Source organism: Papio anubis, unplaced genomic scaffold, assembly GCF_008728515.1.
Source record: "Papio anubis isolate 15944 unplaced genomic scaffold, Panubis1.0 scaffold46, whole genome shotgun sequence".
NCBI classification, from domain to species: Eukaryota; Metazoa; Chordata; class Mammalia; order Primates; family Cercopithecidae; genus Papio; species Papio anubis.
The window spans coordinates 306525-320329 of record NW_022164783.1 but is presented as its reverse complement, the minus strand read 5'-3'; positions in this window follow the sequence as shown (position 1 = coordinate 320329).

Here is a 13805-nt window from a genome sequence, read left to right as displayed (position 1 = left end):
ATTAATGACAATATGGAAGACTAAATATCTAAAAGTATTCCTCCTAAAAAGCACCTAGAAATACTAGATGAAATATAATATTCTCTGAAATAAATAGCTGAGCTCAAAGAATATAAGAAAATTCCCTCTAGGGCAAAGTGTAAAGGGAGGTTAAAATTAGATCAGTGAACATACGAGGGGATATTACTGCAGCCCAGAATGATGAAGGTTTGCCAATTTTATTAAACACTTTTATTAATCTCAAGGCTTGGGATTTAATATCCAGGAGATTAGGTCTTGGACCCTTGTAAGTTGAAAAGTAGGAACTTAGAAACCCACATAAAATCTATACCCTCCTTTAAGATAAAATGATAGACAAGAAAAAATATTCCCACTGGCATAGGGAAATTACAAAGAAAGTTGTTTTGGCCTGGGTTCTGAATGAAAATAAAGTTCTCCCTTGAGAATGTGTAATCATTGCCTCTAACACATGGGTTTGCAAATTGAATCAATTCCTATGTGGTCCTGGAGCATCCAAGCAAATGAATTAACATTAAAAGAATCTGGAGACAGCCTGGGAATCTGACAAAAGCAAAATCAAACATCTTAGTGGGGATAAACCCTCAAAACAGGTTATACATGCCTCCCACTGTTTACCCTCATGGAAGATGAGGAAACAAGTTATCTCGAGCAACAGTCAGCAGATTTAAAACTGTTAGAATTGTATTGCCAAGAAATTCAGGTAAGAACTACCCAATAAAAATATTAAATATGTATGATTAAGAAGAAGAATTAAAGACATGGCACTATATAAAAAAGAAGAGACAGATTTCGATAAGAACTAAGTTGGTTTTTTAGAAATTAAAAAATCATTAAAATAAAAAGTCAAGGCCAGGCGCAGTGGCTCATACCTGTAATCCCAGCACTTTGGGAGGCTGAGGTGGGTGGATCATGAGGTCAAGAGACGGAGACCATCCTAACCAACATGGTGAAACCCCATCTATACTAAAAATGCAAAAATTTGCCAGGCGTGGTGGTGGTGGGTGCCTGTAGTCCCAGCTACTAGGGAGGCTGAGGCAGGAGAATCGCTTGAATCTGGGAGATGGAGGCTGCAGTGAGTCGAGATCGTGCCACTGCACTCCAGCCTGGGAGACAGCGTTAGACTCCATCTCAAAAAAAAAAAAAAAAAAAAAAAAAAAGTCAATGGACAGCCACAAAGTACGTTAGACATAGCTGAAGAAAGGATTAATGGACTAGAACAATAGAACTGATCAATACATTTCCTGGAACACAGCACAGACAGAGATGGAAATATGAAAGAGAAGTTAAGTGGCATGAAGGATGCTAGATGAGTGTATCGAACGTACTCTAATCCAAGTCCTATAAGAATAGAGAAAAAGGCTGACTTGATTCAGAAAGACAGGACTTGATAGATGCAAGAAACAAATGAACCCAGAACAGAATAAATAAAAACAAATTTAAACCTAAGAGACACTGGATTGAAACTACCGCATAGCAATCACAAAGAGAAAAGCTGAAAAACAACTAAAAAGAACAGAGAGATTACCGACAAAGGATCAACAATTACACTGAGAGAAGAGTTCATAACAATAGCATCCGGGGAATAACAGGATATCTACAAATCGTTGAGAGAAAACCAGCTGTCTATATAGTTGTCTTTAATCAGCTAAATTATCATTCAAGAATGAAGGTTAAATAATCCTATTTTCATAATAAAAAAGAGAAAGCTTTCCACTCTCAAATTCTTTCTTTAAAAACTACTTCGGGATGTCCTTCAGGAAATAGAACTCAGAAAGAAGGAATGAAATATAGAAATCAGTGGCACCAAAGAAACTGGTAAACTGTAGAGTTAAAACATAAAGTAACAACAAGCGTGTACAGGAGGAAGTTCATCAAAACTTTGCAAAACATTTTTAAAGAAAATTATAAAATTACATTGAAACAAAGTTTAAATGTTCTTAAATATACAGAAAGTTATATAATGTTCATGAGTGGCAAGACTCATTAAAAAGTAATCATATTCAAATTTATCTATAAATTCAATGCAATTTTAATCAACATCCTATTAACATTTTTCATGGACCTTGACAGGCTATTTCAAAAATTCATGTGAAAGACAAAAAGGCCAAGAATTATCAAATAACTTTAAGAAAAAAGATCAAGTGTAGGATATATTTTGCCCTCCCAGATTTTAAAATTTACTAAAAAAACTGTCGTAAGTGAAACAATGTGATATTTTCAGAGAAAGAGATTAGAAGATAAATGGAACAAAACGGAGTAACGACAGACCCATGAATATATGGAAATATATAATAACAAGGATAGTAACTATGGCTTACATGGTTTCTGCTATGTAAGTTTTAGGCATTGTTCTAAGCACTTTACATATTTTAATTCATTTATCCTTAAAAGTGACATTAAGTTTCAGTTAAGCATAGCTGTATTGTTCATAATAGGCAAACGTATGTATATTAACATATAAGGGGATAAATAAATTGTAGTATATACATACAATTGGGTATTATTCAGCTATGAAAAACAACAAAGTACTACATGCTGTAAGATAGATGAATCTCCAGGGCATTATGCTGAGTGAAAGAAGCCATAATCAAAAGGTCACACCTTATATGATTCCTTTTATATGAAATATCCAAAATAGGCAAACTATAGAGACAAAGACCAGATGAGTGGTTGCTAGGGGCTGGGAGAGAGGGGGTGATTCCTTAAAAGATGGGGTGTTTGCATGTTCTCACTTATAAGTGGGAGCTGAACAATAAGCTGAACATGGATACAGGGAGGGGAACAACACACACTGGGGCCTGTTGCGGGAGGGCAGGGATGGGGAGAGCATTAGAGAAAAGAGCTAATGCGTGTTAGACTTAATACCGGAACCTGAAAAAAAAAAAGAAAGAAAGAAAGAAAGAGAAGAAAGCAAGGCAATGATTACTATAAAAAAAAGTTATGGGGTGTTCTTTTAGGATGAAAAAGTTGTGGAACTAGAGAGAGGCAGTGGTTGCACAGCATTGTGAATGCACTAAATACTGCTGAATTGTGTATTTTTAAATGGTTACTTGTTAATGTGAATTTTACACCTCAATGAAAAAATTTGCAGTCAGCAAGGATAGACAAATATTGCTCAGGAAATTAATTTATTCGTATGACAAAAAATTGGATTTCTGTCTCGTAATACACACTAAAATAAAATACCAGGTATATTAAAGACCTACATGCAAAGCAATTCTTTAAAATTTACAGAAGGGAATATAAGAGAATACTCTTATACTCTTGAGAAGCTAGAACTTTCTATGAGAGAAAAGGCCATTAAAAAGTTAAATGACAAGCCACAAACCTGGAGGGAATATTTGCAACCAATACAACAGCCAAATGGTTATTATCTGGAATATATGAAGACCTCCTTTAACTCAATATGAAAAAAACAACCCAATGGAAAAACGGGCAAATGCTATGAACAGACAACTCACAGAATAGGAACATTGGAAATGACTCATTGACATGCCCTGTTACATCTGTCAGATTGGCACACAAATGGAAGTTTGAGAACAGCTGATGTTTCACAGGATGCGGTGATACGCCCACGGGAAAACCCTGCTGATGGGATGGAGAGTCACTTCAGAAACCAAGTTGGCAAGCCCTACCCCGGCTGAACACAGGCGTACAAACACAGCAGTTCCACTGCAGACACCCAACCTAGGGAACTCTCATGCAGTCAAAGCAAAAAGAGAAATAAGCATATGAGGATGTTCACTGCAACACTTTAAATAAAATTTAAAAATGTGGAGATGGTCCATCAACAGCAGGTTTTAAAACATGCAAAAGAATATGAAAATAGCAGCTGTACGAAATGAACTCTCAGATTTTGAGTGAAAAGAACAAGTTGCAAAAGGATATAGATCATGTAATGTGAGCACATAATACATGAGACATACGTGAATATTATATATGCCCACTCTAGAAAAACGATTATTTCTGGGACGAGAGGGTGAGAGAAGGAATGGGGTAGGAGAAGAATGGGCTTTAGTTATAAATTTGGAGGCCAGGAGTGGTGGCTCATGCCTGTAATCCCAGCACTTTGGGAGGCTGAGGTGGGAGAGGACCACTTGAGGCCAGGAGATGGAGACCAGCCTGGGCAACGCGGGAGACCACCATCTCTATGAAAAATACAAAAATCAGCCGGGCATGGTGGCACATGCCTGTAGTCCTAGCTACTCAGCAGGCTGAGGTGGGAAGATTGCTTGAACCTAGGAGTTCCAGCCTGCAGCCTGGATGACACAGCAACACCCTTGCTCAAAAAACAAAAAACAACAACAACAAAAAGATTTTGTACATTTGCTGTACATGAAGCATTTTATATTTAAAACGAAGGAAGGAAGGGAGGGAGGAAGGGAGGAAGGGAGAGAGGGAGGAGGAGAGGGAGGGAGCGGGGAGGAAGGGAGGAAGGGAAGAAGAGAGGGAGGGAGTGGGGAGGAAGGGAGGAAGGGAGGGAAGGAGGGAGGGAGACGAGAGGCCTCATTCGTGGTCAGGACAGTGTTTGAAGAGCTTTGTCACCGCAGCCTGGTTGTTGGAACGTTTCTTCTCTTCCACAGCTGTGCCAATCCCAAAATGCAGAGAGGGCGTCTCTCACAGGCCAGAGTCCCGCAGATCTCTGAGGGACTGATCTTAAGGGAGGACTCTCAGTGAGGGAGGAGGCTGCGAGAGGAAGAGAGCAGGTGCTGGAGTGACTCTGGGTCTTGGCAAAAGCCAACGAGGGAAAAATGGGAAGAGAGGCAAAGGTCAAAAGACCTAAGGAATTCCACCCTGGAGGCATCAGGTTAAAGTTAGCAAGATTCTACCCTAAATGTGTCTGCACTCTGCACTCTTCCCAACCCCTGCCCCAATGCCAGTGGAGGAACACAAAGGTAAGCGCGGTGGATGAGATGTCAACAACATCGCGGGGAGGAATGACTGCAATTGACTTGGCAAACTGGATAAAGCTGGAACCCAGAGGCGTCGATGGGGGACGCTGTCGACAATAGTAAGCTTCTGAATGCTGCACTCTCGTAAAGAGGATCCTGAGCGTTGCATGGAACTGAAAACAAGGGGATTAACTGAAAGTCTTAAGATGAGTACATTTAAGACATCCCCAGCCTTCCACAGCCAACTAATATCCCTTCTCCTGAATTGGCAGGAGATGGTGGGGGAAAGGGGTAAGTGTGGGACAGTGGCGGTGGGGGACCTGGGACAGCAATCAGTGCCCTGCAGAAATTGACCCAGAGAGTGTCTGAGCTCTGGGACACAGGCCCTGTCATGGACAGTTTGAGGAGCTGCACTGAGTGTGGGGAGAAGCCCCGGAGAAATGAGCATTCTGATTAAGGAGGCCCCAGCCCTCTGCTTTCCTCATACTCTCCACTCAGCCTGGCAGTCAGGCCGAGAAACCAAGACAGAAATATAGATTTGTTTTCTTTGGAGAAACTGATTTGCCTAAGACATTTTTGGCGTTTTGAGGTTTTGACGTTAGAGATTTTGGACATTTGAGTCCACATTTTTGCACCAATGCAGCGGCTGGTTAGTTTCAGGTGTCTGATGGTCGCTGGAGCAATGGGGAACCAAGCGCCCTCAGAGTGATAATGAACTTCAGAGACAAGGCCCCTCGTGTTACAGAGGGGCCAACTGAGTCCCAGCGAAGCAAGGGGTCTGCCCAGGAGAACACTGGAAAGAAGTCAGGCTTGAGACAGCTGCATATAATCCAGGTATCTTTTCCTCTAAGATAGAAATGCTACCAAGTCTAGTTAAAAAAAATACAATGCCAGACTATGTGGAAGGAGAGTTCTGAGGCATTCTATTACTTTCAGGTACAAATTGTTTCCATAACTTAAACTAGGTTGTCAAAGTATGGTCTGGTCAGGGCTCTGGGGGACCTGCTTTAATGAATTAGAGAAAGTTGATTCATATCTCATATACCAAATGATTGTCAATTGCTTCTTCTAAGGTAATTGAGAATGCTTGAAAGGTAATTTAAGTGATGCTTTATACTATTAATTAGCTCTATCTAACTTTTATATGTCATTGATAGAGCAGAGGCCTCACCTGAATTACTTTGGCAATCCAAGCTACTAAGGTTTTCTGGGTAAGAAAATGTTTCTGGATGTAATGTGCACTGACAGGAATCTGGTTCAGATTCAGAAAGCTTCTGACCTTCTATGGACATTCATTTAGCCTTTATAGCAGATTGGCCCTACATGTATCTTGTTTAGCCACTGATTACACATTTTGATTGGAAATCTCCCTCTTCTAAGCCAGAACCCGCATATCTGAAACACCCATGTCTGAGGGCTGAGCTGATTCATTAACTAACCAGGGCTTTGGACAGTTACCTTGTTGCTTCTAGAAACCTTTGCTTTTGATGCAACATCTCTGTCAAAACAAAGATAAACAGGGATAAAGTGACCTCCTAGGGAAACGTAAGCTCCCACTCATCTCTTCTTTGAGAAAGCGCGCCATGTCTTTCATCCTTCTGGTGAGACGTTTAGGGAGTGCTTTTGCAAAAAGAAATTCCTCATGGCTTCCTCCAGAATGGCTCTTGTCTTCACGGGGCTGGGAATCCAAGTGGGAGACCCAACACAGCACAGCAAGCCTGTATTGGAGGGCCTGGTTAGGGACCTGCGCAGACATATCTCCCACTGCTTGCATTTGATTCCGCATTTTGATTTTTCCCTTCTGTTCCTCCAAGTTCCCTTTCTTAACCTGCCTCCTTTCCTTGTTCCCAGCTGCCAAGGAGGAGGGACTCCAAGCTCACCTCCAATGGCATCAAGCGAGGCCCACGGCATTGCTGCCATGTTTGCCTGGGCCACCCTACTCTGAGAATGTGAGAGGTGGCTGGTCATTGTGGACAGAGAAGAGGTATTGTTGTTTATCTTGAGGTAGCTGGTTTTTCTTGTGTTGCTGTTTTGTTTTTTTTGCCATGTGGGCACCCTGTGAGGCCTCAGCTCCACAGACATCAGAGAGCAATAGCAATTTTGCAGTCAGAAGGCCTGAGTAAGGGCCTCAGGGATGCCCTCACCTCTCTGAGTCTGTCTCCTTGATGCGAACTGAGTGAGTTGGTTCTGAAAGCACTTCTAGTCCTTTAGTAGGTTGAGTAGTTTAAACGGTGAGTAAAAAGCCCAAGTTGCAATAAACTTAGAGTTTTTTCAAAGGATATAGGTATGTTTGTCCTTGGTGAAATGTAGAAACATTTCTAGGGATCAAACTTGTACCCCAGAAGTTTCTAGCACAGATCTGCTAAAGAAACATTTAGTGAGTACCCACCATGAGCCAAACACTGCACTAGACTGGGGACACAGAAGCAACAGTCTCTGCTTCTTTGGGCCTTTTGGGCCTAGGGAACATCAAGGTGAGAGAGAAACGATCACAATCAGGTCTAAATGAGCTTGATAATTTCATTGCTCTTGAAACCGGGAAGACACAGTTCTCTTACTTTAATTATCTTGCAATAAACATATTAATATATATGTAATATATTAATGTGTGCATTATTATTAATCTGAACACACTTGAATTGTATGCTTCAGAATTAAATTATGAAGCTCAGTCTCATTAATGCAAAAGGAAAAATGGACAGGCATACTGATGGAATTACTTACCTTTTATAAATGCTGAATTGGCTTCTTGAATTAAAATAATCATATATGTCTCTTGAAAAGATATTTACACTGACAGTTTATAAATGCTAATTAAATTCTTTCCAGACCAAGCAGCCAGGTCCTTAGATTGGAGGCGTTTAATTTTAGAAAAGGTGAAGTTTAAGATTAATCATTTGAAGTTCTTTTTTTTTTTTTGTTAACATTATTTGTAATGTTTTGGTAAGTACGAAAGTCTTACCAAAGAAGAGACAAAGTTGTCTTGTGCAGTGAGTATCTATTTTATGTTTTCAAATCTGTTATTCAGAAGCTGTGATTTTGGTAAATTTGTGTTTTAAATCTTTCTGGGATTACGTACCACTGTTTTGTGCACAGTTTGATTTTGGTCTTCAAGTCTTCAAATGTTTTCATGTAATTTAGATTGGAGACACTGTTTAGAATCACATTTCTTTTCTAACAACATCTTTGTATAAAAGCCTTTTGCTGAATACTTATACTACATTGTTTTCCTTTCTAGCATTTACTTAATTCAACCTTTCTGTTCTGAAATTCTTTTTGTCTTAAATGTTTTTCATTCGGTCAACATCCTCTGGTTTAAGTACTTTAGAAGTGGGTTATTCTTGCCAGTACTTATGGCACTTACACAGGCGGCAGTAAAGTGAACCAGGAAGATCATAGACTTTTCAATCAGACAGAGGCGAATCCCTGTTCAGTCATTCTGCGTGTCTGTTTAGTTTTCTCAACAACAGAATGGAAATAATACTACCCACTTCATGGAGGTGTTAGGAAAATTAAATGGGATCATGTGTGTAAAGTGTCTGGCATGGTGCTCAGTGCTCAGAGGAACCAAGTAAGAGATATCACATCCTAATGTTCTTTGATTTTATAATATTTGATCCAAAATTGCTGCTAAGTATCCACATTCAAATACTGTTATGATGTTTAATAAGTTTTATCAGTATGTAAAGCCACAGAACAATTAATTGCAAAAAGTATATCATAAACATAATAGTAACCCTTGTGTGGTGCTTAAATAACTCCATTTACATGTCTTTTTTTTTTTTTTTTTGAGTCAGAATCTCTCTCTGTTGCCCAGGTTGGAGTGCAGTGGCACGATCTTGGCTCACTGCAACCTCCGCCTCGCGGGTTCAAGCGATTCTCGTGCCTCAGCCTCCAGAGTAGAGCTGGGATTCATGCGCCACCCTGCCCGGCTAATTTTTGTATTTTTAGTAGAGATGGGGTTTCACCATGTTGTCCAGGCTGTCTCGAACTCCTGACCTCAGGTGATCCACCGGCCTCGGCCTCCTAAAGTGCTGGGATTACGGGCATAAGCCACTGCTCCTGGCTAAATGTCAATTTCTAATTTACAATGTTTACAATTTTTAAGGGTAGGCCCACCTCCATGCATGCCACAAAATAAGACTGTGTGCATCTGCTCGAAGCATTCTTGGAATCTAGTTTGTTCAAACGGATGTGTGCTGCAGAATGGATTTTATATTTTAAAGAGACTAATAAAAAGACCAAATGCTTTGGAAAGGAAGTGAGGCATTTTAAAAAAGAACAGCCACTATTTGTCTTGGTTTTCAGACCTCCTACTTGAAAGGGATGTGCATGTATTTGATGCCCAAACTTGAAAGCTCCCTGAACCAGGAGAATCATGTGTGAAACACATCAAGGGAGGCAGGCGGCCCAAACTCCAAACTTCATTATTTTTCTTGGAGGTGGAGAGAGCTGCTGTTCAGAAAATTTTCCAAAGTTTCTGTGATTTGATATGAATTGAAGGTCGTTCGCTAGACTGGATCATAGGAGGCACTGAAGCCTGCCTACCAGTCAACGTGGAAGCAGATGTATGCTGGCAATCCTGAAGGAAGGGAAAGAAAATTCAGGAGAAATATTCACTTGGCTTGCTTGGTGAGTTTCATTTTGCATCCCTCCAGGCTGTCTTTTTCTGATCTTCCACTAGAGGGCGCCCAGCCACCAGCTGTGCCCGTGCTCCAAGGAAGCCTCCTTTCTGATCCTGCCCTTTGGGCTCCGGGGTGGGGTCCCAGGAGAGAGTCCTGGCCAATCAGAGACTCGGGCGGATTCCAGCTTCAACCCTGAAACAGGCGACCCTCCGACTCCCTGGACAGGGTGGCCACTGTGAGAGAGCCCTCCACTTCAGGACTGGGATTTCAGAGACCCCAGTGAGGGTTTTTCATTTATGGTGGTTTATGTCTCTCCCATTCAAAACGGTGCTGCGAGGATGGGGTTCTGGGGCTATATTTCCTGAATCCCAGCTCTCAGACCCTGCCAAGCACAAGTGTCTTTACTGAAGCAATAGACGGGAATATTTGAAACCAGAACTCCGTAAAGTCCAGAACAGGTGGCTTCCGTGATCGGGGCAAGCTCTGTGTCACAGAGCCCCCGGGCCTCCCTGCCCTGGCCAGAGTAACTCCTGCACTGGCACTCTGTGGCAGAGAGGGTTACTGTCGGCTCAAAATGCCAGTGAGCAGGTCACTGGTTCGTGGTTTGTGGGTGGCCCGCTCTCAGCGTGCACTGCAACCCCCGAGCTGAGCATGGGGGTGTGATATGTCTGGTCCACCTAACTGGCACCTACCCCGTTCTGTTTCCTCCTAGCTCTGTCAGAGTTTGAGGACCTCATTCTGTGCAACCTGCCCCTCTGTGACTGTCTTCTGACACCTTGGAACATTTGATGAGAATAACCCGGAGCCACATTCCCACCGCACTTTAAAAGCCTTACAGTGTGCTTTTGCACACGCGATGCCCCTACAACCTTAGGGCAGGGCAGGAAGAATGACCCTCACCCCTCCACGTCACAGATGAGAACAGAAACGCTCACAGCAAGTAAATCCTGCAATTAGGACTTGAACGCACATCAAATTCAGCAGGGTTGCTCATACTTCCTCAGGTCTTTGCAGCAGTAGGATTTTGGGTTTCACTTTAGAGAAAATCTTCTGAGTCCCTGACCTTCAAACACATGGGTGTGTGTTATCAGGAGATTGTGACGCTGCCTTCAGTTACTCTTCATAAAACGGCAGCCACGTGTGTTCCCTGAATGGGTTGAAGGGCCTCGTTCCTTGAGGCAGGAGGATGAACTGGAAACCTGGGGCTGGTTTCTAATCACACTGTTTTGGAGAACAAAGCACCCAGAAATAGATGAATCGGTCCCTTTAAATACAGGAACACTTGTGAACAATTGTATGAAAGCAGGCAATTTCCAGTCCAATTAAGAGCTATTGTAGGGTCTTTGAGGAGGTGCTCCTAAAAGGTGCTATTATGGATTTAAAAATTATGTGCCGCTTGTGAGCTCATTGTTCCAGAGCCGGGCCTCTGTCCCGCGGGAAGCGTGCAGTTCTCTTGCTGGCCACAGGGTGGCGGAGTGACTTAAGCTTCGTGCTTATTTCAGTCTCGGGACAGAAAGCTCAGCTTCAGCCAAAGTGAGCAAAATGGAGCATCTAATAGTTTGTTTAGAGTGGTATGGACTTCACGTTTGTGAAAACTTTAAATGTCAGTGTTGGGAGGTGGTGAGGAGAGGGGATACTGGATTCTGAAGTAGAGGGGGCTTTTCCAAGGAGCACTGAGTGGCCAGTCAAATCCATCCTTAGGGCCAGGCAAGGTGGCATGTGCCTGTAGTACTAGCACTCTGGGGGGCTGAGGTGGGAGGATCACTTAAGGACAGGAGGCTGAGGCTGCAGTGAGCTGAGATCGCGCCACTGCACTCTTAAAGCAAAGGAATGACCATGATGACCTCATTAGCTGGCAGATGCTGAGTGAACTCTGTCCTTTGGAGGCTCACCTTTGGGAACTGCAAAACCATTGCCACTTTCCCCATCTCTATCTGAATTTCCTTTTATAGATTGTTTGTCCTCATTTTTTTGCTCTTTTTTTTTTCTTATAAAAGGAGTGGTTTAAGTGTTTGTATACATTTTGGAGGAAATAATGTCTGATTCATTATTGAACCCCATATTTGGATATATGTTTCTAATGTGCATGCTGTATTTAGGGTTGTGGTAAGAGAAAATATTTAAATTTGGGAATAGTTTGGACCTCCTTGGGTGTGCAGGCACTGTGTGTGCACACTCACACACACACACAAAGACAGCACAGCTAGACCTGAAGGAGTGTGTGAGCCGTGGTTAGAGACACTGAGGACCTTATCAAGCTCCAGAGTTAGATAGAAAGGGCAGGAGCCAGGATAGATCCCACTGTTGCCCATGTAGAAGCTCTGGGCTCTCACCTCCTGCACTTCTGCCCAAACCCTTGGCACCGCTGCATAAAGACAGTAGAAGTTTAAATGGCATTAGTGAGATTAGCAGAAGGAAGGTTGAATTGCAAGGTGGGTACAGTTTTGAAGCACATCTTGGGGGATAGAAAATCCTGTAATTTTTTTGTAGAAGTAATTAATATTCACTTTCTCAAACTTGAGATCATAGATGTGTGTGGTATGTGTGTGCCTGCATGTTTTGTGTATGAGACACACACACAAAACACACACCATGAAATTGCTGATAATGCTTCAGAACAGACTGACCATCTTTAATGTTTTTCTTCCTTCAATATTTGCTTTTTCATTGACATTGATGACATTCGTTTATTAATCTTTCATAGACATTTATAGATCACCTACTGTGTGCCAGGCAATTAAGATGAAACAGAGTCATGCTGATGTTTAGAAAAAGACAGATCCCTGGGAATCCATTCTTTTTTGATAGGGAAAAAGCAGGGTTCTACGGTTGACTGAGAATGTGGCTCCGGGATAGGTGCGCTGGGTTTGAAACCAGGCCCAGGCTCTTCCTATTCTTCAGCTTCCTCCTCCTAAAATATGGATAATAATATTACCCACATCAACACATTGTCGTCAGAACTAAATGAACTAACATAAAGGGCTCTCCACAGTACATACAGAAAGAAATCAAGAAACATGTAGCTCAAGGAATATATTATTTCTTTTCTTTATCCAAAGTGTTCCACAATCCTCTTCTAACAAATATCTCTCACGTGCTCATAGACCAGTTACTGTAGGGAATAAAGATGAGCTGGACAGTCGTTTCTGCTCAGGGAGCTGGCAAGAGCTGGGAGACATGTCACTGTGGCCACTAGGGAAGGGGTAGGTGGTGACAAAGCTCAGAGATGAACCCGTTGCTGTGGGTCCATGAAGATGAGGGAGACGTGGCTGTGGCCTCTGGCTCAGATCGGGCTGCCTGGCTGGGAGTACGGTTCACCTGAGATACAGTTCCTAGGTCTTTTCAGAAACTGCAATCCCTGAAGGACAGCATGACCTTCAGAGACACAGAAGGACCCCGCTTCTGTCAGGAGGATTCGAGGGCATAGGGCAGTTGTCTTTAGAGCTGACCTGAGCCCTCGTTTGTAGGGGCTCCCTGAGCTGTGGAGCCCTGTGTCATTCTTCAGAGCCTGGTGATTAAGACAGGTCCATGCTGGTGCCTCGGGTGCAAAGGACGCCTGCCCAGGTACTATCTGCTCATTTTAGCTGAGGCTTCCTGGAGCTGTGCCTTACCCCAGGTTTTTGCCACTTGATTGATGAAGGTGTGTGGAGGGGAAACTGTATTTATTAATAGCTCCCCAAGCCTTGAGTTCCCTGGGGGAGAATGAGTGAACGCTGGACTCTCGGCAGAGGTGGAGCAGTGTCCCGGGGAGGCTCTGAAAGGCTGAGAGCCAAGACCCACTAGGGACTGATGCTGCCGTGTGCCCCGCCCCAGGACTGGTGGACCTTGTGGGCCACACGGACAGGGCCTGCGCTCTGTTCGCGGTGCCTAGCTCGTGCCCTCCACATCAGGGCACCCTGTAAGCATCTGCTGGGAGAGAGATGGAGAGAATGTGGGCGAGCGCCCACACCTCCACCCCAGGAGAGGCAGTGTGATGCCGAGGAGAGAAGGAGTAGGACCAGGAATCTGAGGCCATTTTCTGTTCCTCTTTGTTAGCCAGGCCACCCTGAGCAGATTAGTTCACCCGTCTGGGCCTCAGTCGAGAAATCTGCAATGCAAGGAGGAAAGCCGCTGCTGCTGCCTCCCCTGCTGGGCTCTGCCAGTGTTAGCGGCTGCAGCTGGTGTGTCTGGGACCTGGCAGTGTGTGCAGAGAGCCTGCTCTGCTGGGCTCAGTCCAGCACCAACCCTGTCCGGTAGCTCCCAAGTTGTCCCTTTCCTGTCCCTGTCA